Genomic DNA, 16,982 nt, shown 5'->3' with positions numbered 1-16,982 from the left:
TGAATACAAACAAGACTTGCAGCAAGGCCTATTATAGTTGCAAGATGGGTTCTCTGGAAAGCAACTCTGAGATGGAGAGTTGCAGGCAGGACACTTACAAGAGAGTGCTCTTGGGATCAACACCTGTGGAAGGAAGGGGAAGGACGCAGGATTAGGCAGAGGAAGAAGTTGGGCTCTGATGCAGGCCCAGTGAAGACTTCAGATGACCACCCACAGGAAGTGTAGAGCTGGATGAGGCTTCAGAATTGCTGCCAGTTGAGGTGAGGGAGCTGGGCCTTCAGGCCGCCATGTTGTCAGTTGGTGGGTACAGGCTGGTCCTGGAAGTTTTCTTCAGCTAGGGTATTCCCCTGTGAGGGCTGACAGCTGAGGGTCATAGCAGCACTCCCAGAAGTTGGGGGACTAAGTCCTGCATTTCTAAGGGGGGGGTCCAGGTAGTGCAGCACAGCATCCATCACTCCCAAACCCCAGAACTGGGCGTAAAGAAAAGATCCTGAGCCCTGGCTGGTTGGCTCAGCGGTAGAGCATCGGCCTAGCGTGCGGAGGACCCAGGTTCGATTCCCGGCCAGGGCACATAGGAGAAGCGCCCATTTGCTTCTCCACCCCTCCGCCGCGCCTTCCTCTCTGTCTCTCTTCCCCTCCCGCAGCCAAGGCTCCATTGGAGCAAAGATGGCCCGGGCACTGGGGATGGCTCTGTGGCCTCTGCCTCAGGCGCTAGAGTGGCTCTGGTCGCAACATGGCGACGCCCAGGATGGGCAGAGCATCGCCCCCTGGTGGGCAGAGCATCACCCCATGGTGGGCGTGCCGGGTGGATCCCGGTCAGGCGCATGCGGGAGTCTGTCTGACTGTCTCTCCCTGTTTCCAGCTTCAGAAAAATGCAAAAAAAAAAAAAAAAAAAAAAGATCCTGAGCCTGACCAGGCGGTGGCACAGTGGATAGAGTGTCGGAGTGGGATGCGGAGGACCCAGGTTTGAAACCCCGAGGTCACTGGATTGAGTGCGGGTTCATTTGTCTTGAGCAGGATCTCACCAGCTTGAGCATGGGGTCCCTGGCTTGAGCATGGGATCATAGATGTGACCTCATGGTCGCTGGCTTGAGCCCAAAGGTCACCACTGGCTTGAAGCCTCTGGCTTAAGCAAGGGGTCACTGGCTTGGCTGGAGCCCCTCAGTCAAGACACATATGAGAAAGCAATCAATGAACAACTAAGGTGCGGCAATTATGAGTTGATGCTTCTCATCTCTCTCCCTTCCTGTCTGTCTGTCTGTTCCTCTGTCTCTCTCTCACTAAAAAAAAAGAATATAGCCCTGGCCAGTTGATTCAGTGGATAGAGCATTGGTCTGGTATGTGGACATCTGGGGTTTGATCCCCCATCAGGACACACATGAGAGGCAGTTATCTGCTTCTCTTCCCCTTCTCAGAGCCAGTGGCTCGACTGGTTCAAGTGTCTCCCCAGATAGCTTGGTTGATTCCAGCATTGGCCCCAGATAGGGGTTGCCGGGTCAGGGTGCATGTGGGAGTCTGTCTCTCTATCTCTCCTCCTCTCACTTAAAAATAAAATTAAAAATATAATTAACATAAAACCTTCAAAACAGTGCCTGGCTTTTAACTAGTCAGAATAAATTTTGGTCAAATCATTTTCCTTCTTAGGCGTCAATTTTCTCCACTGTAAACCCAGAGTACTAGGACTATATCACCCCTGAGATCCCTTCCAGCCTTGATGGTCTGTGATTCTACTGTCCTGCAAAGGTGGTGAGAAAGAAAGTGTAGCTAACGGGAGAGTATATGGGTGTCGAGACAGGCAGATCTAGGTTTAGATCCCAGCAACATTCTTACTACTATGTGAACTTTGTGAATTATTCAACTGTCCTCAGCCTTAATTCCCAGATCTATACCTACAGAGTGATACATACAAAGCAGATTTGTTGTGAAGATGAAATGGAACTGTGTATCCATGGTTCCCCAACTGTGCTGAGATGCCCTGAGGCTCTGCAGTGAACTCATATAGGTACTACTATGGGATATTTCAAATTTTTGAGGGAAATACAATGACATCTGTTGGGAACCAGAGGTACTTGACTGTTTCAACATTTGATTGTGCTGCTTTCCTAGATGCCTTATGTCATATCTTCACAAAGCTGGATTTCCTTTTATTTTCATTTTTATTGATAGATTGATTTTAGAGAGAGAGGAAGGGAGAGAGAAACATTGATTGGTTGTCCCACTTATTTATGCACTCATTGGTTGATTCTTACATGTGCCCGGACTGGGGATCAACCCACAACCTTAGTGTATTGGGAGGGTGGTCTAATCACCTGAGTTACTTGACCAGGGCTGTCAATTTTAAGTTTAAATCAATTTAGAATAAAAGATAGAATTATGTTCCTCAAAATAGCCTCTGTCTATAGTATGAAAACAGGACTCCTTTCTCAAATACTCAGCTCTCAATATTTAAAATTAGAGTGGTTTTCATGTCTTACTGCAAATCAATTCTTAGATGAGTGCTAATAACTTCTGCTTGCTTCTGATGGAAGCAAGTTAGTGTTAGAGGTGCCTTCCTTTCCCCTGACTTTAATTACTAAATGCAAACAGTGTTTGAAGCATACATAAGACAATCTTTTTCTTGATTCTATCAAATATGGGGTTTAATAGCAGGAAACTAGGTCTACTGAGAACTTTATTCATTATAGGATTAAAGTCATAAACTAGAACTTTTGCCTGCAAACATTAATTTGCTTTAAAAAAACAAAACAACACACCAGGATATTTTTTGACAGTTTATACTGAAAACGGAGGCTGTAGCTATAAAGATAGCTTCAAAACCTAAGTTCAGTTTTAGCCAATCTGCTTCAAAGTGTTTTTGATTTTTATTGTTCTTTTTGGTCTTTGTCCCTCTGGTAGTTCCACTGCAGGTTTAGAGCAAGATTTACATTTACTGCCTCCTCTCTTGACTCTCCCTTATTGATCTGTTGCAAATGGCTCCTTTTTCGTCTAAAACTCACCAAATAATTTTTTGGAAGAAGAGATCTAAGCCTCCTAAAAACCACTATATAAGTACATATGCTTAAGAAAAATGTCAGGGAAAGGTCTATTCTTCCCCTTCCACCCCTTTTTCAAATTTGAAAATAAGAAGCTGTAAGGGAGGCAAGTAGTCTTCTATGAAGTCTGTGTCCCTGACAAGGGTTAATTTACTCCTGTAAAAGCCTTGCTCCCAGAGGATGGGAAGTGAAGTGGGCTTCTTTTAGGGATAATGGGAGCTTTTTTTCTCGTGCCATTTACTTAGCTCTTCTGAATCTTCAGTAGCGTGGCTGGCGCAGGGAGATGCTGAGAACAGGCTGTGTGCTTAGAGCCACTGGTGAAAACCTCAGGTTCCCCTTCGCGAGCAATTAGATGTCCTGCCACCTGAGCCAGCTCTTCTACTTGGGGATGGAGGGGTGTCTTCTAGTCTGGCCCTTAATCTCCATCCCTTTGTCAGTGACTAGGATTTTCAGCGTTGAGAACTTGTGAGATGAGGTAGATGCTAAACTTGGAGGAGCTGAGAGAAAAGCCTAGGACAAACATATCTGGTAATGCTGGTTATCCTGCGACCTTGGGGCCCAGCAGTGTTGCATTTCTTAACCCTGAAGCAGTAGTGCTGACTGAGACATTTGCCTCCATAGCTCCCCCACAAAGCTGGAGGAGCAATGGTCAGGGAAACTGGGGGTTCCAGCCATCTCACCTCTGCCCATTGCCTTTCACTTTGTCTCCCTTAGTTCTGGGAAATTGTGTGTGCTGTAGTGGCTGGTGTAGATCTTTTGACAAACAATCGTTCAACTGTGTGTCTGAAAGAACCTGGAGAATCCTTGGACCTGCTTTACACCAAAATCTATCTAGCCTGGCCTGTGGTGGCACAGTGGATAAAGCGTAGACCTGGAATGCTAAGGTTGCCGGTTCCAAACCCTGGGCTTGTCAGATCAAGGCACAAACAGGAAGCAACTACTACCAGTTAATGCTTCCCACTCCTCGCCCTCCCCTAAAATCAATACATTTAAAAAAATCTATATAAATTTCCTGGGAAAGAGGAAGGAAGCATCCAATTCCAGGTTGTGTGCAGATAGGGAGACTGAGGCTGAAAGGTGAAGTTAATTATGAGCGAGGCGGGGATAATAGGCGAGTGCTTGTCTATTATTATTATCATTGTTATTATTATTATTATTATTTTGTAAATATCTGTTTGGCTGTAAGGCGAACAGAACATTTATTTTGCTTTCAAATTTTGGTCTAATTATGTTAACACGGAAGCGCGGCGAGCGGGGCGGGGCTGCAGCTTTGGAGAGGCTGCGCGCACCTGCCCGGCACCCGGAAGCCGTACAGGAAGCATTCATTGATCGAACCTGGAGAACGCGCGGGGGCCTCTGGCCATCACCCGCTCTGTTGTTTGAGGGAAAGGCCCAGAGGGGACGCATGCAAGGCTTTGAGGCAACTTCGGGGGCGCCAAGGGAGCAGCAGTTTCTTGGAGACGACCGTAGTATCAATAGCTGTTTCCTCAGTCCTAATTGCCTGGGGTGAGAAGTAAACGCCCTTCAGGTGTCAGTGCTGGCTTTCTATCCGGTAGCAGCGCACAAAGTCCTTCACTTACACTTAAGAATTAGACAACAAAGAAGCAAGAGGGTATATATACCCAGTATGGCTGAACTCTCTGAAGTATTTCAGGACTAACTTAAAAAGTGAACATTTAATAGGACCCTACAACCACATGGGAAAAATCAGCAGGTAGAAACTTCTAAAAGACAATTGAAGCAGAACATATCCTATGGACTCAGAGATCTGAAAGTGACAAGAGTCCCCAAGGAAAATGAGCTCCTTGGGCAGCTCTGTGGAGCAGTCATCGATCTGTTTTGAAACATAATTTAGTTGTAAGAATCAGTTCTCTGACCTTCAAAGTTGAGCTTCACAGAGTGAGAGTCTGGGAGGTGAAAGGAATGAAATTTTACTCCATTTTGTTATTGAGCCCTGGGAAAGTGGCTCTTTTTCTGTGATCCAGTTTAATTGTCTTGAAATAGGAGAATCGCCCTGAATTTAAAGGAAGATTTTTGTGAGTGAAAAGCCCAACCTAAATATTTAAAATGATATTTAAAATTCTGATAATATTGTCTGAAGCATCCTGAAACTAACTACACCCATATGATAAAGGTATCCCTATCCTGGTCTCACCTCTCCCATTCCCCAACCACAGTCCTACCTGTTAGAGATTTGGCCCTTCTTAGATTAGATTTATAACAGAGAACAAAGAAAGACCAGGAAGAATGAAAAGTAGGAGGCTTCCAGGTTGAATCTGCAATCATAATATATGTTTATAGGATGACTCAGATAAAGCATGTGGAAGGGCTTTGTAACATGTCGACATGCTAATGAAAGGGGGTTTTGCTCCTCAAAAGAATAGAAACTATGTTTTATTTACTGGACCTCCATTGCCCAGCCCAGTGTCTGGCACATAGGTCCTTTAAAAAAAACCTTTAATTATTGGAAATATTTAATTATACAAAGGTAGAAAGACTAGTTTAATGCACTTCCACATGCCCCACTTCAAGCTATTATCAACTTATTACATAGGCGTTTAATGCTTTTGGAAGAAAGGAAGTTAGGCAGTTTCTCAGACATAATTTACCCCCATCCTCCTTTTCTTTAGAAGATTAAGATCACTATGAACAATAAATTGAGAAAATTACATTCCCTCTATCTCTCATTAGGTTAATCACATTTGAGAAAAACAGCGGTGAAATACTTAAGGACATTTTTCATTCTGGGTTAATAAAAAGAATAAAATAAACACCTTGATTAAAATTTTTTTTTAATTTATTGATTTTTACAGAGAGAGAAGAGAGAAAGGGGAGGGGAAGTGAGAGGTATTAATTCATAGTTGCTTCTCTTTAGTTGTTCTTGTTTTATGTGCCTTGACCAGGCAAGCCCAAGGTTTTGAACTAGAGACCTCAGCATTCCAGGTCGACACTCTTATCAAGGGCACCACCACAAGTCAAGCAAACATTTTGATTTTTTAAAGAGCAGAACGTCAAACAAACTATTTGCTACTCATGACTGTGATTGATAGTTTGTCCAGACTCAAAGTTCCAAAAAATAAAAAATAAAAATAAATAAATAAATTAGCTTGACCAGGTGGTGGCACAGTGGATAGAACGTTGGACTGGGATGAGGAGGACCCAGGTTCACAGGTTTGAAACCCAGAGGTTGCCAGCTTGAGCACGGGCTCATCTGGTTTGAGCAAAACTCACCAGCTTGGCCCAGGCCGGTTGGCTCAGTGGTAGAGTGTCGGCCTGGTGTGCCGAAGTCCCGGGTTCGATTCCTGGCCAGGGCACACAGGAGAGGCGCCCATCTGCTTCTCCACCCCTCCCCCTCTCCTCTCTGTATCTCTCTTCCCCTCCCGCAGCTGAGGCTCCATTGGAGCAAAGATGGCCCGGGCGCTGGGGATGGCTCCATGGCCTCTGCCCCAGGTGCTAGAGTGGCTCTGGTCTCAACAGAGCGATGCCCCGGATGGGCAGAGCATTGCCCCCTGGTGGGCGTGCCAGGTGGATCCTGGTCGGGCGCATGCGGGAGTCTGTCTGACTGCCTCCCCGTTTCCAGCTTCAGAAAAATTTAAAAAAACAACAACAAAAAACCTCACCAGCTTGAGCCCAAGGTTGCTGGCTTGAGCAAGGGATCACTTGGTTTGCTGTAGCCACCCCCTCCCCAAGGCACATATGAGAAAGCAATCAATGAACAACTAAGGTGCCGCAATGAAGAATTGATGCTTCTCATCTCTCTTCTGTCTGCCTGTTCCTATCTGTCCCTCTCTCTGTTTCTTTCACACACACACACACACACACACACACACACACACACACACACACAAATTAGCATGGCTGGTGCATATTGGGAGGTGACCGGAAACCATACAAGGCTCTAGGGCTGACCTATCTGGACATCAGCCTTCTGCTTTGACTGATATGGATGAAATGGGGCCAAGGTCTCCATGTTTCTTGTTTCTATTTTATCTTCGACCTTTGTCCTGTGGGTTGGTTCTTTATCTTTAAGGACACAGATTATATATGCAGTCAAGTCTGATAATATTTGCCTGAACTGTCTTTTGGCAGTTTTCGACCTTGTTTTCTAGTAAGACCAGAGTGGTAAAATGCCTTCCCATGGTCTGGATTGAAATGGGCATGTAGCTACGAGGCTGTGAGTGTTTGGGTAAGTCACTTCCATTTGGGGTTTTCATGTTTGATTAAAGTGAAGCTTTCTGGTATAGTGATTTGGTGGAGAAAGTAAAGCCTTTAGAGTAAAAGAGAGCAGTAAAAAAGACCAGGGTTTAAATTTCATCTCCATATGTTTCTTATATTTTTCATGTGCTAAATGGGTTGTTTAAAAAAAATTTTTTTTAGCCTGACCAAGCAGTGGCACATTGGTTAGAGCACTGTCCTGGGATGCAGAGGACCCAGGTTAGAAACCCTGAGGTTGCCGGCTTGAGCGCGGGCTCATTGGCTTGAGTACAGGCTCGTCAGCTTGAGCGTGGGGTCACTGGCTTGAGTGTGGGATCATAGACATGACCCCATGGTTGCTGGCTTGAGCCCAGAGGTCACTGGCTTGAGCAAGGAATTACTGGCTCATCTGGAGCCCCTTGGTTAAGGCACATATGAGAAAGCAATCCGTGAACAACTAAGGTGTCGTAACTATGAGCTGATGCTTCTCATCTGTTTCCCTTCCTGTCTCTCAAAAAAAATTTTTTTAAAGCACCAAGTGTGCATTTCCTGGCACATAACCAAGTGCTTGGTATAAGGTAGCCACTTCTTTGATCAAAATGAGAAAATTCCAAGCAGAAAAATAGGCAATGGTGATGGATAGATAATTCACTGAATAAGAAATACAACTGGCCAGGAAGCATATATACAACCTCATTTATTTAGGGAAATGCAAATTAAATAAGTGTACTATTATTTTTGTTCATCAAAGTGGCAAAAAGTAAAAAAATATATACATAATATCCACAGTTGGTGAACATTTAAGCAATAGTCATTCTCCTATACTGTTCACAAAGCCTCTTCCAGGGTAAGTTTAGTAGTATCTATCAAATTTTAAGTGTGTTACTCTTTAACTCAGCAATTTTATTTCTTGGAATGTGTTATACACAAATTTACATGAGTGTACAAGCATTTATTACACTACTGATTTTTTTTTTTTTTTTTTTTTTGCAAGAGAGACAGATAGGGACAGACAGGACGGGAGAGAGATGAGAAGTATCAACTCTTCGTTGTGGCACCTTAATTCATTGATTGCTTTCTCATATAGGCCTGGACCAGGGGGCTATAGCAGAACGAGTGACCCCTTGCTCAAGCCAGCGCCCCTGCGCTCAAGCTGGTGAGCAATGCTCAAGACGGTGACCTCAGGGTTTCAAACCTGGGTCCTCTCCAGCACTATCCACAGCACCACCGCCTGGTTAGGCTAAATTTTTTTCCCTCATTTTTCTTTAGCATTTTACTCTATATGTATGTATTCCTAAATCATCTTCCTCTCTTTTTTTCCTCCTAGAAATGCTAATTGTCATTGTATTAGTTTTTTCATATTGCTCTAACAAATTGCCACAAACTAAATGGCTTAGAACAACATAAATTCATATGTGGGGTTAGGAGCTATATTGGAAGTCTCTGTACCTTCAACTCAATTTTGTTTTGAACCCAAAACTTTTCTTAAGTCTATTTAAAAAAAAAAAAGACTTAAGTACTAGCATTATGGGAATCTGAGAACTCTCTTATGCAATCCTTGTAACTTTTCTGTAACTCTATAATTATTCCAAAATTAAAAAAGAAAAGCCCTGGCTGGTTAGCTCAGTGGTAGAGCATCAACCTGGTGTGTGGAAGTCCTGGGTTCGATTCCCAGTCAGGGCACACAGGAGAAGTGCCCAATTGCTTCTCCACCCTTCCCCCTCTACTTTCTCTCTCTTTCCCTCCCACAGCCAAGGCTCTATTGGAGCAAAGTTGGCCCCGGTGCTGAGGATGGCTCCGTGGCCTCTGCCTCAGGTGCTAGAATGGCTCCGGTTGCAACGGAGCAACGTCCTGATGGGCAGAGCATCGCCCCCTGGTGGGCATGCCGGGTGGATCCCGGTCAGGCACATGCGGGAGTCTGTCTCTCTGCCTCCCTGCTTCTCACTTCAGAGAAAAAAAAAAGGAAAAAAAAACAGACCCCCCCCCCCCCACAAATTTATTATCTTCCAGTTCCATGGTCAGAAGTCTGATCTGGGTCTCATTGAGCTCAAATTAGAGCTCTAGGGAAAATCTTGGAGCCTCCAGGGAAGAATCCAATTCCTTGCTTTCTTAGCTTCTTAAGGCTGTTTTTTTACAGGGCTTTAATATTTACATCTCATCCTTTCACTAGAGGTCAAGGGTGGGGCTGATAATTTGTTACGAGGTATTGGTGATAATTTATTCTGAGGTTATAGTTCTTAGAATCTTACCTGTAGAACTCCCAAAGGATTTACTTTTGCTAATACTTGGTGCCTGGGAGCACTAACAAAATCAACTCTATAGCTTTCACTTAGGGTTTTCTGGCTCCCCATAAAATGCTTGCAAACTAATTTAGGAACTCTCAGAGGAGAGTTATTTTCTTTTTTTCTATTCCATCCTCAAAGTGAAGATAGTCAGATATCCTTATACTTTCCCTCTGCAGGTCAGGTAATTTTCTTGTTCTGCCCAGATAAAGTGACACTTAGGACAGTTAAGTTGAATTTAGGCTTGCTGAACAATAAGCAGGAGTCAGCCACATGACAGGCATATCACCTTGTGTTCAGCACAAGGCAGGAATCATGTCTAGTATGTTCACTACGGTGTCTCCGCACTTAACACTACCTGGCACATACTATGTGCTCAATAAAATTTTAAGTGTGTAAATAAGTAGTACCAAAGTATTTCAGGTAAAGAAAAAACAATTATAAAGCAAACAAGAAAAAACAAATAGCCAAGCATTATTAAATAGCAACAAATTTGGTTAAACTAAGGGCCATTTATTTATTTATTTATTTCAGAGACAGAGAGAGAGTCAGAGAGAGGGATAGATAGGGACAGACAGACAGGTACGGACAGAGATGAGAAGCATCAATCATCAGTTTTTCATTGCGACACCTTAGTTGTTCATTGATTGCTTTCTCATATGTGCCTTAACCACGGGCCTTCAGCAGACCGAGTAACCCCTTGCTCAAGCCAGTGACCTTGGGTCCAAGCTGGTGAGCTTTGCTCAAACCAGATGAGCCCACGCTCAAGCTGGCGACCTTGGGGTCTCAAACCTGGGTCCTCTGCATCCCAGTCCGACGCTCTATCCACTGCGCCACCGCCTGTTCAGGTCCACTTATTTTTTAACAGGTGTTTTTATAGTACTTGTTTTTGGTAAGACGCTTATTTAGGATACAGACAGTGCCACAAGCTAATAGGGATAATAAGAACTATAAAACTTCTCCCCTGTGTACACAGTTTGGTGTCTCTTTCACTATGAAACCCTAAAATAAGGTTGTGAGCCTTCATGGCTCCTCTGCTGATGAGTTTGAGGATTGGGAAAGCACTAAATGCTTCTGCAAATCATCAGACCCTTGTCTTTAGTGGAAAGGAGCAGTCAAGTGTAAATGTTTAGCAAAAATATGGTTGTACAGAGTTAGATTGCAATGTGCAAATATTTGGGCTGTCAGTTTGCTATAGGAGGTGTGGTCCCAATAACAGGAGTTTGAGAAGGAGCCTGACTGGTCACAAGGTAGGAAGGGCAAAAAGCCTAAAGCCTCTAAGGAAGAGGTAGGGCAGGCAGAATGGCGAGACCCTCCTACCTATATTGTTATATACACACATATATATAAAACAATAAAAGTTTTGATTGTAGAAAAATTATCTAGTTGACCATAGGAGTTTAATGAAGCCCAAACAACTTACTCTTATAGCTGATGATCTCATTGGTTTATATTATTGTAAGACACTGAATTTCGAGTTATCGAGCCAAAAATGTAGACTTGGTGAAGATAACAGTTACTGTCAATTGTTCCAGCTCCCAAATTGGATGCACCAATAGCATGTGAGTGAATACAGAAGCTGAAATCAACATTATGTTAACTTTGGTTCTATTCCAAAAGCATTTCTATTCCAGAGACATGTATGATGAAGATTTTTCAGGGCAGAGATCATGATTATATCTCTTAATACAGTGTCTGACCCTTAATAGTTGCTCAAGAAATATGTGTTGAATAAATAAACGGCATAAAGGTTAATTTGGGTCGCTAAGATCAGAACAGTATTTGCCATTATTTTGGAAACTGGCGTGGGAGCTGTACACCCTGGAACAGTTTCTTCTCTTTGCAGCTAGTAATGTTTTTTTGTTTATGAAGAACATGCATTCTTGCACACTGGCACAAAGATCCTGGGGGAAGGGGCACAACAGATTTCCACTGCATTCCTCAGAACCAGCAATACTACTCTGTTTTGGTGAGTTGTTTCTTTATCAGAAGATTTGAGTTTTGTTGGAGTTTTAGCCCATTTTTCCCAGTAGAGATTAAGTACTTCAAGGAAATGAACATTAATTACTCAGGCTGATTGAATTTGATAGCATTTTACTGTTCAGTGGGAGTCAGAGTCCTCTCTTTCCCCCTGCCCTTCGCACAAAAATAATAGCATCTACTTTCCAACCCTTATCTACACTTGTATCTTTTTAAAAAGAAATTATTGATTTTTAAATTTATTGATAGAAAGGGAGAGAGAGAAACATTGATTTATTACTCCACTTCTTCATGCATTCACTGGTTGACCCTTGTACGTGCCCTGACTGGGATCAACCCTTGGCATATCAGGACAACACTCTACCAACTTAACTACTGGGCCAGGGCTACAGTTATGTCTTATGCTAGAAGTGGGCAGTGTAAATATGCTTCTAATTAAGGTGAGGTATGCTTACATTTGTTGTAATTCATGAGGTTCAGAAGATCTTAAAAATAGCACCAAGAATTTGGGGGTTCTTGGTGGTTCTTTGTTATCATTTAAAAATAAGTGGACAGGGTCTTGGCTGGGTAGCTCAGCTGGTTAGAGCATTGTCCCAATATTCCAAAACTGCAGGTTTGATCTCTGTCAGGGCACATACAAGAATAAACCAATGAATACATAAATAAGTGGAATAACAAACTGATGTTTCTTTCTCTTTCTCTCTCTCCCTCCCTTTCTCTCTAAAAACCAAAAAATAAAAATAAAAATAAATAGATATTTAGGAAATTCTGCCAAGAATGTTTTCCACATGGGGCCTCATCACTGGCAATAAAATCCCAGATGTGGTTGCAAAATATTTCCAGACTTCTTTAAGCCTCTGAAAGATATAGAAGCAGTGGAAAAAAATGGTAGAATATGGCATACCAATTTATTTTTGTGTTATTTTTCCTTTTAAACTAATATGGACTCTAAGGTGCATTTAGGTTAAGTACCTTGACCAGAGTCACATGACTAGTAAGTGACAGGGCTGGGACGCAAATGCAGGTTCTTATTACAAGTCGTTATTATTATTATTATTACAAGTTCAGTGTTTTTATTCTATGTCCAACATTTATAAGTATTGAATGTTTGTTGTGTCTGTTTTATATTTTAAGTAATGATAGAATTGATGGGGATGGGATATATCTTTTTTTATATAAATAAATTTTTATTTTAATGGGGTGACATCAATAAATCAGGGTACATATATTCAAAGAAAACATGTCCAGGTTATCTTGTCATTCAATTCTGTTGCATACCCATCACCCAAAGTCAGATTGTCCTCCGTCACCTTCTATCTAGTTTTCTTTGTGCCCCTGCCCCTCTCCCTCCTTCCCTCCCCCCGCCCCCCATAACCACCATACTCTTGTCCATGTCTCTTAGTCTCGTTTTTATGTCCCACCAATGTATGGAATCCTGCAGTTCTTGTTTTTTTCTGATTTACTTATTTCACTCCGTATAATGTTATCAAGATCCCACCATTTTGTTGTAAGTGATCCGATGTCATCATTTTTAATGACTGAATAGTATACCATGGTGTATATGTGCCACATATTCTTTATCTAGTCTTCTATTCTTTTTTTTTTTTTTACACTGATTAAAGCCTTTAAGCAAACTCTTGGCCAATACAGCAAGAATCCAAAAAGAGTAGTATCCTTATCCTGTTCACCAAGTCCAAGTTGGCCCCAACACCATGTCAAATCCCTGAAAAATGCAACCCAACCCCAGTTCAGTCTGTTAGGAGCTGTCACAAGGAGCAGGAGTCCAGGAAAAGTCCACATCCTGGAAAAGTCCGCATGGCACTTGAATTGTTGTCATAATTCTATACTTTGCAGCTCATGTCCAAGTCCCAGTGACTGCTGCTTCTAGCTGGTAATGATTCAGGTAGACTGGAAAAGCCATCTGCATCATGTGTGGAGATGGAACTTCTGTTCTCCTCTGCCTGGAGAGATGAGACCAGGTTGCTTTTCCCTGGAGCTCTGCGACTGTGGCTTGGTAAAGAGAACCTTGGGATACACTAAGCTGGGTGACAAAGGTAGATTCATAATAGAAGTTGGCAAAGGGCGAAAGAGAGCTCTAAATTAGGAGTAGGTCCCAGCCTGAAATATGAGTGGGGCATTGAGGTAGGAGGAATAAAGGAAACACTATATATTAAACAAAGCAGCAGAAAATAGGACTATCAACACCCACAACAGAGATCTTTGAGGGAAGAATAAAAAACCTGACTATTCAGGCAAGACATAGTTAAGTGGCCCTTGTGCAAATGAGATCAGTTTACCTGCTTCTTGGAGGAAATACCCTAGGCTCGTCCACAGTGTCATAGATGGGGCCAACGGCCCTGGGCACCTTCAGCCTTCAGTGGCAAACTGCAGCATTCTGGGCAAGGTTAGGTCATAGGTGGCTGGAAGAGACTGAACCCTCCCTTAGAGGAGCGAGGGGGAAGCCTACCTTCCAGTGTCCCTGTTTCCTCACAGCAGAGGCATGTAAGTCTGGCAGGCTTTAGCACTAGGCTCAAGAGCAGGCACTTCTGATTGTCTCGAAGCCATTGAAAATCTGGGATCCAGGTGCTTTTTCTATATAGGGTTCAGAGCTGAGTCCCTGCCACCAGAGTGAGATGATGTGATGATTACGCTGACAGATAGATGTTAATGAGGAACATTGTCCAGCTGCTGCAAATTAGCCAAGTTGCTTGGGAAGAGTCCATCCTTTCCAGAAGGTCTAGTTCGCAGCCGTGGAGCTGGCTGCAGCCCAAGCTCCCGCACTAAACAGGCTCTGAGGACCCATGTCTCTCTACAAGTTGTGGAGCAGTCGGGACCCAATCCATGGTGTCGGGATATATCTTTTTGGCTCTTGCTGGCTACTGTGGTTTGTTTCTTTCATTTTTTTAAAGATTTTATTTATTGCCTGACCAGGCAGTGGCACAATGGATAGAGTGTCAGCCTGGGAGGCTAAGGACCCAGGTTTGAAATGTTGAGGTCTCCGCGCAGGTTCACCAGCTGGAGCGTGAGGTACCAGCTTGAGTGTGGGATCCTAGACATGACCCCGTGGTCACTGGCTTGATTCCAAAGGTTGCTGGCTTGAAGCCTAAGACTGCTGGCTTGAACAAGGGGTCACTGGCTTGCCTGAGTCCCCCGGTCAAGGCACATATGCAAAAACAATGAACAACTAAGGCCGCAACTATGAGTTGATGCTTCTCATCTCTCTCCCTTCCTGTCTGTCTGTCCATCTACTCCCCTCTCAAAAATAAAAATAAAAGAAAAGAAAAGATTTATTGAATTTAGAGAGAGGAAAGAGAGAGATAGAAAGGCAGGGGGAAGAAGCGGGAAGCATCAGCTGGTAGCTGCTTCGTGTATGTGCCTTTACTAGGCAAGCCCAGGGTTTCGAACCAGCAATCTCAGCATTCCAGGACAATGCTTCATCCACTGCACCACCACAGGTCAGGCTCTTTCTTTTTTTAAAAAAAATTTATTTACTGACTTGAGAGAAAAACATCAATTTGTTGTCCTACCCATTCATTCATTCATTAGTTGATTCCTGCAAGTGCCCTCACCTGGGATCAAACCTGCAACTAGGGCATACTGGAAGGATGCTGGAAACAACTGAGCTACCTGGCTAGGGGGTGTGGCTCGTTTCTTATGAACATTGTATTAAAAAAGATAATACCAGCCTTGACTGAGTAAAAGTTAATCTAAATGCTAGTACTCAAATAGCCTTGGTCAGAGATGAGATCAGTAAGGGTGAGGAGGGTATTTGAATAATGAAAGCTTCCTACTGATGGCACAAGACAAAGGCTTAACATTCTACTAAGTCTGGAAAAGCTGCATTCAATCAAACTAATCTATGTTTGGGTGTGGAGGGGGGAGAAATCACTTTGCATTCTCTTCTTTATTATATGCGGCTTAAGTGTCTGTTTGTCGCCGATAGCTTATTGGTTGCTTGCGTAACTGTACTAGCCAATGGGGTGAAGTTGCCACGGCTGAACGCAAATTGAGCGTGTCGGGGGAAGGTGAACATTTGTTTGCATTGGCAATCATCTGTTTTACATAAAAACTACGTCTTAACGTAATTTCTTTTAAGAATGCCTCCTAGAAAATACAGCACTGAAGAGGAGAGAAAAGGAGCTAAAGCTGCACAAAACGGCTTTCTCAACAAAAAGAAACCACTGAGCAGAGAAAGACAAGGCTTGCTTAAGTCGCAGAGCAAATGCGTCTTTCTCGGCAAAATGAGACTGATGAGCATAGAGAAACAAGGCTTGCCTCAGATGCAAGACAAAAAAGCCTGTCTCGACAAAATGAGTCCCTTGAACAAAGGCAGGAGAGAAATGCAAAAAAACGACAGAGTAATGCTGACCGAAACGCAAAAAGGATTAAAACATATTTAAATCACCTTTATTTATTGAGCTAGCGGTGGCTCTTAAGAAATGTACCGCCAGTGGTTTCCTTCATTGCACTCTACTTTAAGCAATTAAGCAAGTAGAAGGGGGAAACTCCGTGGGGCACTAAGCAAAGGGGCGTCCTTGCCGCCTGCCCTGGGTAATTCAGTTTGAATTAGCAGACACCTTTGCACAAATCATTTTAATTACAATTTATAATATCTAGAACAGCGGTCATTTCGTATGACCACCGGGCTTTCTAGTTAAATAATAAGGGTACTAGTTGTAAAGTGACTACAGAGACAGAACTACTCCCTGACTTCAAGTCTCATCCCAGTGACACTGGTTACTCTGGGGAGGCAGGCATACTGCAGTCCTCTCTGGCATCTAGGACATGGTCTGGGGGGGCAGTGAATATTCCTTCCATGGTGATTTGACTCATGACTTTACTTCTGAAAGGCATAAAGCTTCTTCTCAGATAAGTTGGGTAAAATGGATTTTCCCTGGGCTATAAAAATCTCATCTCAAGTAATCATTTTCCTGGAAGGCTTCACCTCTAGAGGAAGTCTTAGATCATACCAGTCACTTCTCATCCTGGCCAAATAGCTATCTGAAATGCTGTTTTTGACACTAGTTATATATTAAAATATGACTTCTATCTGCATCTGTAGGAAAAAAAGAAAAAGTGATGTAATTTTGAGGTGTTCTCATAGTGACTACCAAGTGTAGAAATTCCATTTTGTTACAAGATGTTAAATCGAGACACTTCTCCAAAGAAGATATACAGATGGCCAATAGGCATATGAAAAAATGCTCAACATCACTAATCATTAGAGAAATGCAAATTAAAACCACAATGAGATACCACCTCACATCAGTCAGAATAGCGCTCATTAACAAAACAACACAGAATAAGTGCTGGCGAGGATGTGGAGAAAAGGGAACCCTCCTGCACTGCTGGTGGGAATGCAGACTGGTGCAGCCACTGTGGAAAACAGTATGGAGATTCCTCAAGAAATTAAAAATCGAACTGCCTTTGACCCAGCCATCCCACTCTTAGGAATATATCCTAAGAACACCACATCACTGATTCAAAAGAAGAA

Source organism: Saccopteryx leptura, chromosome 6 (assembly GCF_036850995.1).
Source record: "Saccopteryx leptura isolate mSacLep1 chromosome 6, mSacLep1_pri_phased_curated, whole genome shotgun sequence".
Taxonomy (NCBI): domain Eukaryota; kingdom Metazoa; phylum Chordata; class Mammalia; order Chiroptera; family Emballonuridae; genus Saccopteryx; species Saccopteryx leptura.
Note: the sequence above shows the minus strand (reverse complement) of the source record.